Raw genomic sequence first — 13,886 nt, 5'->3', positions numbered from 1 at the left:
ATTTACTACAGTTAATACCACGTGGGTTACGTCGACAGATTTATGAGCTGCTCAATCTAGCTTCCAGAAAGCTGCAAGTAAATGAACACTTGGCTCTTGTAATATCCCGAAGTGATGTAGTTATTAACTTTAAGCTTCAAAATAAAAGCAATGATCAGGAGTCACGTAATGACATTCACTTTGTGAGCAAGAAATAACATAAGAACTACATAAGTTACTTTCCCCAGCTCTCATTAGTACATATATAGCATGTTATAAAAATTGCACGTGAAATGCATGAATCTTGTTTTGTTCTTGATGAATTAAAAATTACACGCTGCAAGTATAATTTGATATCTTACACGGACTAGTTATTACCATGTGAATGTTTCATTGCGTCTAATTTTTTAATCTGGTTACGTCGCTTATAAAAGAAAAAGTATTTTTCCCCGTTATATGATTTCACGTAAATTGTGCGCAAATATAGACGTAACGGCAAGACGAGGATAAATATTTGAACAAGACGCTATGTACAAATATCTGGTGTTATACACACCAAGGATATAGTAAACTTTTTCATGACCGACTTTCGTTTCCGATTTTCTGGCTTCACTGTTTAAAATATCGACATCGTTTTCGATCGTTTTCTGCGCGGCTCATTATACATATATGTGTAATTAGCAGTAAATTAATAAGCGATTAGTTTGTTTCGTGGCTTCATTTAACTTTTGAAGCTCTTGCGACTCGACAGCGGAACGATAAAAGAGAAAAGTCGAGGCTGCATGGGCAACGTTAGTACTTTTCCAACAGACGAGAGGAAAAGTACCACCACAAGCCAATCAATGTTCCAAAGCCATAAGCCGGAATGCTTTTCTCGTTAATTGGACCAATCTGAGGGTCTCTTCGTTTGTCGGAGTCTGAGTTTGTGCGAAAGCAAAAATGTAAGAACCCGGCAAACTTTCGAGACGTTACAATTTCTATAATTGTCGCGCAATTCCAGAGCGCTAGTTGATTATTACACACGTAATTTGAGAAAATTGTTGTTTAATTAGATGTTTAGACTGAAGTGATTTTATGGGGAAGTAGAAAGCTTTTAAAGACGTTGCTGTATTCGTATTATGGCAACAATGTGTTTGAAGGAACTTAACACTAGATTTATGGGACCAGATTCACGAGCAAAATTACAGAAACTATTATTATTATTATTTCCTAATAATTTTTACTGATTTTTATTAATGGAATGATACGAATACATGTCCAACATTAATAGAACTCAGCAAAAATTGCTAGGAAATAATAATAATGGTTTCTGTTCGTAATTTTGTTCGTAAAATCCAAAATTCATCAAATTGACAGATCCTGTAAATCTAGTGTTAAATTTAGAAAACTTAATAGAAATTTAAAGAAACTTTTATACGATATATATGTATAGAAATTTCATTCTTATTATATATTTAATTCTTACATATGTGTGCATGTGAAAATATCAAATTGAAAGAACTATTTGATTTATGAGAGTCCACAAGATTATTTTTATGATTGCTTTTTATTTTTATCTAAAAGCATAATTTTTTTAACACAGTATTTCGTTATTTTTCTTGTTATATGAATGCAAATGCAAATGGTAGACCAACTATAATAAATCCACTTACAACGAAAATGATTTAAATTTTTTCACTCAAGTCGAATGGAAAGTTTTTGATGCGAACAATACGAGTTTTACAAACAAAATTTATTACACCGAGCTTCCTTAACTTTTAGCGCGGAAGAGGAAATGCGTTGTAGGTGGATTTCTAATTTAATATCAATTTTGTATTATGAATTGCGAGTCGCTGTTTCTGCTCGTGATACACCGCCTACTTTCAAGCGAACACAGCGTAGCGTTGCCAGAAAGGCAAAATAAATCAGCCATGCTCGGGGCAGCATGAAATATTGGTTTAGATGACGATCTATGGTTTGTAAATATTAATCTGTGCTACACTAGTGCCATATCAAATATTCGCTTGCTAGGAAAAATGCTCGATAAATCGCGTTGCATTTCAATCATCGCATCTACTTATTTTATTATTGAACTAAATTTGCGTTTTCGCGTATTTAATTTCCAGAAATTTTGTGTTCCATATTTTTTCTTAAAGTATAATCTTCCTATAATTCATTATATAAGATCAATTAATTTTCGATTACAATTAACAATGTCAGGCTTTTTTTGTTTAAAACATTCCTTTTAAAATTATCGATCAATTGTTTGATGCCATTTTTTTATATTTATATTATAACAATTTCTAATATAATGTTTTTTTATAATATTAAGATTAATATATATTTTTGCACGTGCTTGTTTTCGATATTTATTCTTTTACTTCTATGGAATTTTTGAAAAATTTAAAATTTTTAATACAATTTAATATTTTGCTAGTTTTTATTTAATTGTGAATTTCGAGAGATACTGCTTCTCTTTATGTATTGATTTGCTTGACGTCGACGTAACCTAAATCTTTTTCTATTTATCTTGAAAGAAATTTTATGTTTTGCTCAAATGGAATTCACTTGCGGAAGAAAGCGAGAAATAGTTTTGTTCGGATGTCTCTTGTGCACGCCAATCACGGCGGAAAGATTAAACATCTCTCTTTCTTCTTCCTCCCTTTCTCCTTTTCGTGCTTATCGCTGGCATATAATTTACCGTGAAAGAAAAGAAAAATCAGGACTCATGAAGTATCCACTGACCCGCACTCGATCGCCGCTACATTTATCGCCATTCGTCGGATCGTGCGTAAGCTCTTCCGTCGATAGCAGGAAGCATTCTTTCGTCCCGATATCAATACTTCCCGTGTATCGGTTGTTACGCTTCACTGGCGTATCGGTGAAAATAGAAGAAGTGAGCGAGACTGGCGGATGCGACTGAAAATTTGAAGTTCTCGCGTATACCCGATTCGGTTGGTCGCTGCGCCAGCTGTGGTTATATAATACATAAAAAAGAAATCCTTGAGGGGACAAATGGTATCGGAGCATGAGCTGCCAACCTTTAACATGCAACGAAGGCACATCGAGAGAGCAAACTCCAATATTGACCTCTCGTGCTTTTTATCTGCATAAGCAAATACGTATTTTTATAAAACTAGCAAAATATTAAATTCTTTTAAGAATTTAAAATGTTTTTAACATCCCACATACGAGTGTAAAAAAATAAAAATTAAAAATAAGTAAATGTCAAAAACAAGCACAACGCAAGTAAACGTTGCTTATATTTGATACGATATTTTAATTTGCTAATTTCTCGCAATATCCTCAGGAAGCTGTGCATTTAGCAAAAGTATTATCGATTTATCGTCAATTTGCGCGAAACGATTCTTTTTGTTTCTTCGCAAAGATGTATTAATTACTCATAAGTGCGGTTTTTCCAAGAGCTCTCGTCCATGACATAATAAAGCGCATATCCATCATTCCTTCACCTACACTCACCCACTTCTCTCAATCTTCCCTGATCCCCGCATTACTTCCCTGTCCGCCCCTATCTCGTGTCGCTGCATCGACGTCGCTTCCACCGTCGCAGGCGGTAAAGGGAGGAAGGGACCATTGCAACCGAGGGAAATCGGGCGACAAGACGAGAGAGGGAAAAAGCACCGAACGCAATCTCACACGCTGCGGAGAAGCGATACTCTCGCGCGTCAGACTCCCCGGGAAATCTCCTCCGGGAATCTTCGCCGCGGGACACCTGCGCGCGCGGAGATCTCTTCCTCCGAGATCGGGAAAACTGGAAACGTTGCCGATGTGTACGTACGTGCGAACACCACGATCGTTCCTCGTACGTGTACCCGCGTACGTGTGAGAAGTGCCACGGATACGGGGGTGGATACTTCGGCATCGGTATTAGCGAAGGAAGCGAGGGAGATCCCGGGGATCGATTGATCGCCCGGACGATCGTCGGGGCGGATCAGCGAACGAGAGCATCACGGGCGAAAATGCAAGCCATATTCGATATCCGCGGTACGTTTATCGCGGCACTTTTATCGCGCGCACGGAGCCGAGACGTGTTATTGACAAGCGTGTACATTTGTTATCGAGATTGATTAAATTTCGAACGCCGGGGGTGGCTTGAGCGAGACACTAGAAAGAGCGATCGGTTGGATCGACGAGGACAGAGAGGGAGATTTTGCTCTTGTTTATGGACCGCTGCGCTGCGAGGCGCGATAATTTTCCGGACAAATGACATTCTTGAAAAAGAGTTTATCTCTTTATGGAAATAACAACTATATATGACGTCACGTGAAAATATATGCACAATGATTACGGCGAAAGAGAGGAAAAGAGAGGGAATATTAATGCATTTATTATGCGCGAGATATATTTTCTCTTAGTTACTATATATAAATTATAACGTAGCGTGTTAATTAGAAACTTTAAATTATCTTCATTACGATATAAATCAATATTGAACGCGATATCACATATTCGCAATTTGACTTAAATTTATTTCCACAAATTTTCTCGTAATTATCGTATTTTGTTACTCATTATGAAATTGAGGGGAAAATTTAATAATACATTTTACTCTTTCCGCATTCTTAATTAACTAATTAAATCAATAATATGATCATATAACAAATTATTAACAGCAATTACAACATACTTAATGCAAGGTAATTCTACGAATAAATTATCTCAAATATTTTTCGCGATTGTAATATAATTTTAAACTTGTATGCATATGTGAAATTTATTTGAGGAGAAGTACGCGTTTTGCGAGTCATATACTACTAGACATTATCCCATTACCAGGCTTTAATTCGATATTCAATTTTAAAAGTCGAATATCGAATGAGAAGTCAACGGACATATTCGAGGGCGATGAGTTTGTACACGAGATTCTGGCGAATATTGAAGATATTATTCACTTTGCCTGAATGTTGGATACGTTCCAATACCCTAGAAACGCAAATTCTACGTTTCGAATTCCCATGAAATTCGTTTGCGTTTCGAAATTCGTGTGCATTTTATCGATTTCATCATCATTCTCGCTTTTCGATCCTCGATTCCTGTCACCGTTAATAATTGCATTGACAATCCGCCGAGTATAGGTGATACGCGCATCAAAATGTCGATTGATTAGTAGTTCATTGAACGGAATAATTGAAAAAATAAGAATTTATTCCCTGGGATATTTGAATATTCATCACTCTGAATGGTTAATTAAAACTTTACGCCAGTAATTTATCAGAATACAATATGCAAGATCGAAATCGAAAAGAAAAAAAAAGCTTTCCTTTTTTAACAAATATTAAAAATTTAATAACTTCTATTAAAACAATTTCTACAGAGATTTTATATGTTCTTCGAATTTTTACATAAACCCGTGAAAAAGATATTTTATCTTGTTGGGATTAAAAATGCACCGAGAAATGGCGAGTTTTCTGAATGTGGCATAACCTGTTTATTTTTTAAGTTAATTTATTTTTTAAGAACCTCTGAACAAACATAACGAAATATACATTATATTTTGCTATTTTATTTTACGTTTGTTAAATTATTAAATTCCAGAGAAAACAGAAGAAAATAATTTATTTAAATTTTGTCTTTTAAAATATATAAAAATATCCAAAACATTTATAATTTTTATAATAAACATTAACATTTATAATTTCTATTAGTTCTTTTAGTTACATATTTGTGATAAAACGACAGTTTCGGCAAAAACGGTATACTAATGTCCTCTTTTTACTCTTATTGCAATATCACTGGAGAAAAATCACAGTTTAGAATCGAAACATTGATACATCGATTCTATATGGATCAAGGTGCACTAAGGGAATATTCGTTGCATTCTTTTTATATCGTATTTTTCTGGGGCTTGAAGAAATAAAAAAAATATCTTACTTTTTCTTCGACATATCACGAAAATGAGAAAAAGCTGGACCGTCATAAATCGCTTTTTTCCCAAAAGACTAAAAAGAATAGTAGATATCCGGAAGTTTTCCGATAGCTTCATACGTTTTGCTCCTGGCATCCAATTGTCGTAAGTTCACGCCTTCTTAACCTTTAACTTTGCCTGTACCAATCTACTCGCATTTCAACGAAATCGTTATCCGCCAAGTATCGAAAATCCGCGCACCAAAAGTTACCTAGCGCGTTAAACTTTCGAATAATTTTCTCTCTAATTAAAATCACGCTCACAGTAATAAGGGTTCCGTAGCAGTAGCTGTTATTCGATCGCGCGGCTCTTTCTTTCTCTCATAAACAAGAATTGTTTTTCAGGCCGAGGCGCCGCAGCTGTTTAATTTTTATTGTCCCATCGAAACTGCAGATTATTTTGTGTACTTCGGAATCGAATTACTTGTATTCTTTTTATAGTTTACGATAAAGCCATCTAGCAAGTTGCCGTAAAAGTTCATTATACGCTCAGCGAGCGCAACTGAGTTTATCGCAACTAATTAAATGTAAAATTTTCTCATTTCAATCTTTTTACAATATGGCAAGTCTTACGAGTTCTCAGTTGTTATAATCTTTTTACACGTTGATAAGAATAAAGAGATTGTTATTTATCTAAATATTTTATTATCTAAATATTTTATTATATAAATATTTTTTATTATACAATAATATACATATATTTCTCTAAAAATTATATAAATACACTTATATAAATAAGTTATATAAATAATTTATATAAATAACTTATATAAACTTATATAAATATTTTATTATACAATAATACGTATATTTCTCTAAAAATTTTACTGTATGACGCAAAAATTATTTAGACAAGCGAAAGAATATAAGGAAAATTTATGATTCTGTTCCTCGATAGTTACCGTCTAAGAAACGATAAACATGTAATAGCCATGACCGGGATTGTTTCGTCTGAAATATAAGTTTCACGAGCAACGTTTTATCTTGCGAAACACGAATGCATTCGAAGTTTGCAAATTGATTCCACCGTGGGATATACGCTGCACACTAGTTTCCTTCCCCTAAATCCATGGAGAGAACCATAGAGTAAAGGAGTGGGAGGAAATGCGCGGAATGCCAAGAGAGGGAATACATCAGCGTGGAAAATATTTTGCACACGGGTCACGAAACGTAAGGCCAGCCCTAAACCACTTGCGGTTTAAAGACGCCAATGTGGGCAGCGGTTCTCGAAAAGAAGATAAAGCGAATGGGTGCCGCAGCATTATGGTGATTTCCGAAACCCAAATTCAGCTTCCAAAGCAAATGCACTTTATATTTGTCTCAAGCTCAGAGAAAGCCCAACGCGCACGAAGCAAGCAGGAAACAGTCTGTTAATAAATGACCCGTTTTATACATTATAAAAGACTTATGAAGAAAATTTCTTTCTCTCCGAGCAATCACACACGCCCATAAAATTTAAACAAATTAATCGACGATTTCAAAAGGAAAATAAAATATTATTTCGTATATTCGAGCGTACTTAATTAATCAATATATTAAATAATTATATTTATTAAGTTATATATATTGAGTTAAATTAAAAGAAAAACACTCATTACATTATAAATTGCTTGTTTTAATGATATATCATTAATATGATAAAATAGACACATGTGATGAAAATCAATATAAAATTATTAGAATTGAAATTTGATTTAAAGAATTTTATCAATTCGAATGTATTCGTTTTTATTTATATCTATCTAATTAATTTAAAAATATCTATCTAATTAATTTAAAAATATCTAAAAATATATCTAAAATCTGCACATACATTGACATTTTTGAAATTGTGTCGACAAATCAAAATTTGTGATTTTTACGCGACGAACATAAGGGACCATGAAGAGGGCCAGGGAATTCCGGAAGGAAGCAGAGTTTGAAGAATCTAGTAAAGCTCGAAGGCACCGAAAGGAGAAAGCGGAGTAGATAGATTGTCAGGGGAGAGGGGATAAATTCATTGAAGTGGATAACTGCATTGTGCCAGGAACACTGCAGGAACACATCCGATTATTGGGAAGACGGGATTTCGGCATTTCTTTACCGCCTGGCCGACTTCCAAGGGATGTTGTTTCCTGTCGTCGGAGGCCGCTGGCTCGGAAGAATCGGTTCGGTTATTGAAATAATGCACTTTTATCGCTCCTCTAGGGCTTTCTTTTCGTACTGTTGTCCTGCCGAGTCTGGTGCCGGCAGGTGCTGTCACAAGAGATGGTTGAAGCTCTCTGAGTAATCATTAAAATATGTTTTCGTTGATGAAAATGCTCTTCCAGCATCTAAGATTTAATTACAATATGCATAAAATTTACATTAGATTCTTTCTCTTGTTGCACAGGATTTTCATAAAGGGATGGGTGCATAATCGCATGTATAATTTATAACTCGCTCTATCTGTGCATTAATTGCATCATGCTCCTGGAAAATATTTAATAACAACTCCTTGTTTAAAAATTGCTCGAGGCTCGAGGGTCCGTGTTTTTGTATTGAAATTCTCGCGGATGCTTGAGAAATCGTTCGTGAGGCAAGAAGATGAAGAGGAAGGCGGAACGACAGCAGTGGAACGAGAAATCCGAGGAGATAAAGTTGAGCGTACGTAATCCGTCCTCGAGCTTCGATGGAACCACGTTGTAGTGTTATTCTTCACCTTCTACTCGATCATCTTCAAGACTATGCTCTGAAGCTACTACGCGGCATGTCTAGTGCCAGATATGAATAGTTTGCACGAAGAGAAAATGTGTGTGTTGATGAAAGCTCGAATGTATACATTTTATAAACATTTCATTTTTTTTGGCGTGAAAAAGAATGGCATTTGTTTATTTATAGCGACATATTATATAAAAATATATATACAACTATTGATTCTACAGGAAAAGTAATAAAATCTCTAAAAATGTAGGTGAAAAAGGAAAATATTATATATAAAAGTATAACTTTTTCTTTGTAGGAAAATTAGTTTTAGGCAATTTTTAAGATTGATTGATATATATAATTGAAATTGAAATTTATATAATATATATAATTAATATATATATATAATTTAATATATATTTTTTAATATATATTATTATATATTATTTAATATATATAATTGAATTTAAATTTAAGAAACTTTTTTTTAGATATTATTAATTTCTATATTTATACACAATATTTATATTTTATCGTTTTTCTAGGTATCTTTCATGGTTTATATTGCTTTCATATAATAATGAATAAGCTCAAAGGAAAAACGAATTAGCTACTTAGCCTTATTTCCAGAGTTTTTATTTATGCTGTTCTTAACTTCATTCTTATCTTCCTTCTGACACTGACTAGCTTCCACTTTTTTCTGTTGTTTCAGGATGCAATTTCCATTTCTTTAACATACTTCTATTTTCATTCCCTCAACAATTTCTTTAATATATCATACAATTAAAAAAGTTTAAAAAGCATATTTATATGCAAATTGTTGCATGACTGCAATTTATATATAATTAAATTCCCTACAAATACATACGGCCTCTCTATCTTTTGTCCCATTGTTTTGTTTACTTCTGACCTGTTTACTGCATTCTTTTTACGTCTTTAACGTCTCTTTAATGCAGAACGGATTAACTGCGCTCAACTTTATCGCCTCGGATGTCGCAGCGAGCCTTCCTACGTCCTCGAGTACTTCCTGTTATTCTCTTATACATTGAAGACTGCATAAGAATCTCGTTTCCAAGGCTATAGTTTCCAATGTGTAATACCCTGCAGTCATCTCCCCCACACATATACACATGCATATATACAAGTATGCGTGGATATACTCTATAAAGTTACGCTTGAAAAGAGAGATAGCTTGGGGATGAAAGCGTTGCGTGCGATTATCGGCGCGATTGGCCGTGAAGATCCAGCGTGAAAATATAGCTGGCGGAAATGATGAAGAGACCGCGGAATTCTCATGTCCATTTGATGATGCAGCTCATCCTAATTAATGATTAATTTCGAAATTTGTCGATCGCAACACTGGGAAATTAGATCGTTGCTCATGTTAATTTAATTTTTGCGTGTCGATAGTTAGTTAGTTAATTTTATTAATTGCATCGTATTTCACAAATCTGATTGATTTTTTTTGCAAAGATTAGACAAAAATTGTGGTTAATTTCTCTCTCATTTATAAGTAAACATAATTTCATTTATTATAGGAAATTATATATATCGCTACAAAGGTAGACACTAAATATTATCGATATGTGTAGTCACTTTCCATTTTGTCAAACAAATGATTGCTCGTTTGAGGGGTGGCAGTGTCGGATGTTAACTTAATTTAGAAACGGGAAATCGACGTAAAAGGGAATATTGCAAGGCTCGAAATAACCGGTACACGGGTCATCGCTGACGTAATATCTCGCGCCGGTAGATTATACGAACAATGTGGGCTTTGCATTTGGTCGGGCGGATTAAAGAGAAATTAATGAGTAGCCACCGCGCGAAAACGAGTAATAATGGATGTATGCATAATCATGTGAAGCGCGACGAACGACCATTGGTCCTGGACTACTAATATTCGCGATATCGTGATTTTATGCTGTAATAAATGGAACTTTTTTTTTACCTCTGCCGTGTATTTTGTATAAATAATGCACTCTTGTAACACGGAAAATTTTTAATTAGGAGTTTGAGAGACAATGAACAAAGATAACGCGAATTTTTCACAGCTGGCGTAATAAAACGTCCCGTTTTATCGCGGATAATAACGCTCGTAAGTAACTGTAGTGGCGGACGTTTGAAGTATTTTACTTCTTCCTTCGTTAACGACTTCCTCGGCGACGGCTTTTTGTTAAATCACATTAAGCAGATTAAATGTCGTCTCTCGTATACCTTGTTAATGTTACTGCCGAGGTGGCTTCTTTTCACTACGGAGCTCTTTATGTTGCTACAAGTTCCTATTCGCTATTAACTTGCTAATCGTTATCCAAAATCGTTGTCCATGCTCCTTTAGCTTCTTTTATAAAACATCCATTTGTAAGCTATGGTTATATTTCACATTCATTTTGTGATCTAAAATTGTGCTCGAACTCGCAGCAATTTATTTGAAAACGACAAATAAAAATTTCAACTATTATATAATCACTTTAGAATTAAAAATCATATATATTATAGATGCATCTTTATTTTATATTCCATAAATATGCCTGTGATATACGATTAATGTTTTACTATGATAGAATTCGGCTTAAATATCTCTAACGATTTTTCAAAAGTCGATATTCAATCGTGCTGTTTTTCTCGTTTTGACGATGCCCAATCAGAAATCAGAGCAATGCCAGCTCGTACATGAATCTTTCTCAGCAGTCCGCCTATTCATGAAAATCGTGACAGGTCCACTCTTTTTTTTCGGCTGACTGTCCCATGCGCTGCGAAACATCACGGATGAGCTCTTCGTGTTCGTCGTCGGCTCGTCGGCGCTGCAACGACACATAACTACGAAAGAGGAAAAGCATTTCACACTGGCAATAAATAATAACCAGTCCGTCCGGTCAATGTGCCTTGTGACCGATATTCCCTATTTTCTTCTTTTCATTTTTCTCTCACTTTTCCCTCTCTTCTTTTCGCATTTGTTTGTATCCAGCTAGAAGCGGTGATCGATGTTGAACGCGGATAAATTTACGAAGTATCAAGAGCGCGCAGTTGCTATTGAAAAAAAATTCGGCTATACAATGGTTCTTTTTTAATATGCAGATTGATATTAAAATTTAACAATATTTATATACAGTCTTTTGTCAGAAATATTGTTTTTAACAAATAATTATTAGTCGTGCATACTTTTATATCTTATCTCTCGTGATTAGTGTTTTTCAATCGTGATACAATGAATATTGTTTTTTAATTTAATGATTACATTTTACGGGCATATGATGGGTTTTATATTTTTTCTATTTTAATCTTGAAAAAAGCACAATGGCAGCGCGCATGAATATTGCCTGGCAACAAACCATTTTCGCAGAAATGATTTTTTAAATCTCTGCCAAGCTCATCTAAAACTCTTTCTATGGCATGCAGCGACGAGAAAGTGTTATAAATAATAACAAGTTGCAGTAGTAAAATAAATAATAATGGATTTACTCGCTCGATATACTCGGTGACCTATATTTCTTCTCTTTGGTTATCTATTTTCTCCCAACAACGAATCATAAAATGTTCAGGATCAATACTAAATAGTCCTGCGAAATGATCGTCCATCTGATATCCACGTCAAACATTTTCCCACTGTTAATATTCATTTCGTATAAAATAAGGTGGAAATATATTAGATATTTGAAAAAGTCTTGCGTTTACGTTATAATAAATATCTTGCATTTTTCGATACATATTTTTCCTCTGCGAAAGAACAAAGTACCAGTCCAACTACTAAAAGCTTTTAAGTATGCTTCTAAAAACTTTTCTCTGCGAGTTTCGACAAATTTTAGAGGAAGTCGTAACGATCGCAACGAATTTCGTCAAAAACGCTCGCAACACGTCGCCTATATTTTCTCGAGATGAGAAAGAGAGCGAGAGGGAGGAGGAGAAAGCGAGAGAGCTCGCGTTTCGTGCCAGCAATAAATAATAACGCATCCACCACTCGCTCCACCAGTCCGATATTCTCCGCACCCACCGTCATTTTCTTCGCTTCCATTTCTCTCTTTCTCTTTGAGGCACCGTTACATGCAACCAGCGGAACGCAACAACAGCACCAACCCCTGCATTCGAGAGTAAACGAATTCACGGCGCAATTAGCTATTATTCGAACGAAAATGATACATGGCTCCTATTCTGAGTGCAACAAAGGATGCCAGAGAATGGACGCGAACACTCGCTTGCACGCGCATGAATCTTCCTCAGCGCTTTTTCGCCGAAAATGATTTCGTGTTCGCGATGCACCTCTCGTGTTCTCGTGGTCCCATAATAATATCATGGATCTATGCAGCGCAAATATAGAAAGGAACATATAATGCAGAACCATAACAGAAACATAACATTTGACAAATATGCTCTCTTAATCTACATCGATGAAAATGTCCCTGATTAAAGCAATTACAAAATTTTATCAAAGAAATCAGTATTTCAGTAAAAATATTCACACTTTGCTCCTCCACTTTATGTCTCACTGATATTATGGCAGTAAAATTTCTGAAAAATCAGTCACTATTAATTAAATCGGCCACTATAAAAACTCACCCTTTGGGTGAGATTTTACTGCTCGCAAAAAATATTCCCCAAATATCATATCATTGAATATATCAGTTTACAACGTTCGTTGCATGAATTTCAAAGTTGATGCACATTTATAATTCGATTTATACAAGCCATCGCCACGATAATGTCATGAATTTAATTGTTAATATTTTTCTATTATTTACGCACATTTTCAAATATTGGCGTATTAGGAAGTCTTATTTGATATGAAAATTTATTCGATACAAATCCTTAACGATACCTCGTCGACGGCAAAAGAAACATAAAAGACAACGGAACAATCAATGAGGGTAACTGCGACGACTTTTATGAGAATTGCAGGTTTTACATCAAAGGAATATCGTATATTCGCGCCTTAGTATAAATTACCCAAGCGTGAAGAAATTTTCATCTTTAATAAGAAGAAATAAGAAAACGGTGGAATTTTCTACCATTGTTGCACAGTACAAACCGTGGTCGGGGTCTTTCCGGTATTCAAAAAAGTATTAAAGAAAAAAAATGTGAATATACTAGTAAGCATTCTTTGAGATGAAATTTTATGCTATAAAAATATTATAGAAGAAATTAAAACAATTTGAATTTTGTTGATGAAAATTAACTCTGATGTTTAATCCGGGAATTATAAACCAATTAAAATGTCGTAAAAGAGAGCTAAACTACTTCAAAAAATTAACAATTCTTTCTCTTTTTCATTACTCAAACTAGTCACGATAAAATTACAGACAGTAAGATATTAAAAGAATTTATGATAATCAAGCAGTTAAACTTTA

General features: G+C 34.5%; 1 protein-coding gene across 5 annotated transcripts in view; it reads left to right on the top strand.

The window, feature by feature from the left end:
- LOC145969911 (protein borderless) overlaps positions 1–13,886 on the top strand; it is a 218,603-nt gene that overhangs the window by 99,833 nt on the left and 104,884 nt on the right. The gene's annotated exons all lie outside the window — the stretch shown is intronic.

This window comes from Camponotus vicinus, unplaced genomic scaffold (genome assembly GCF_025532165.1).
Source record: "Camponotus vicinus isolate PSW18456_S1 unplaced genomic scaffold, iyCamVici1.0 SCAF_4, whole genome shotgun sequence".
Classification (NCBI taxonomy): Eukaryota; Metazoa; Arthropoda; class Insecta; order Hymenoptera; family Formicidae; genus Camponotus; species Camponotus vicinus.
Note: the sequence above shows the minus strand (reverse complement) of the source record. Positions and strands in the feature narration are given on the sequence as shown.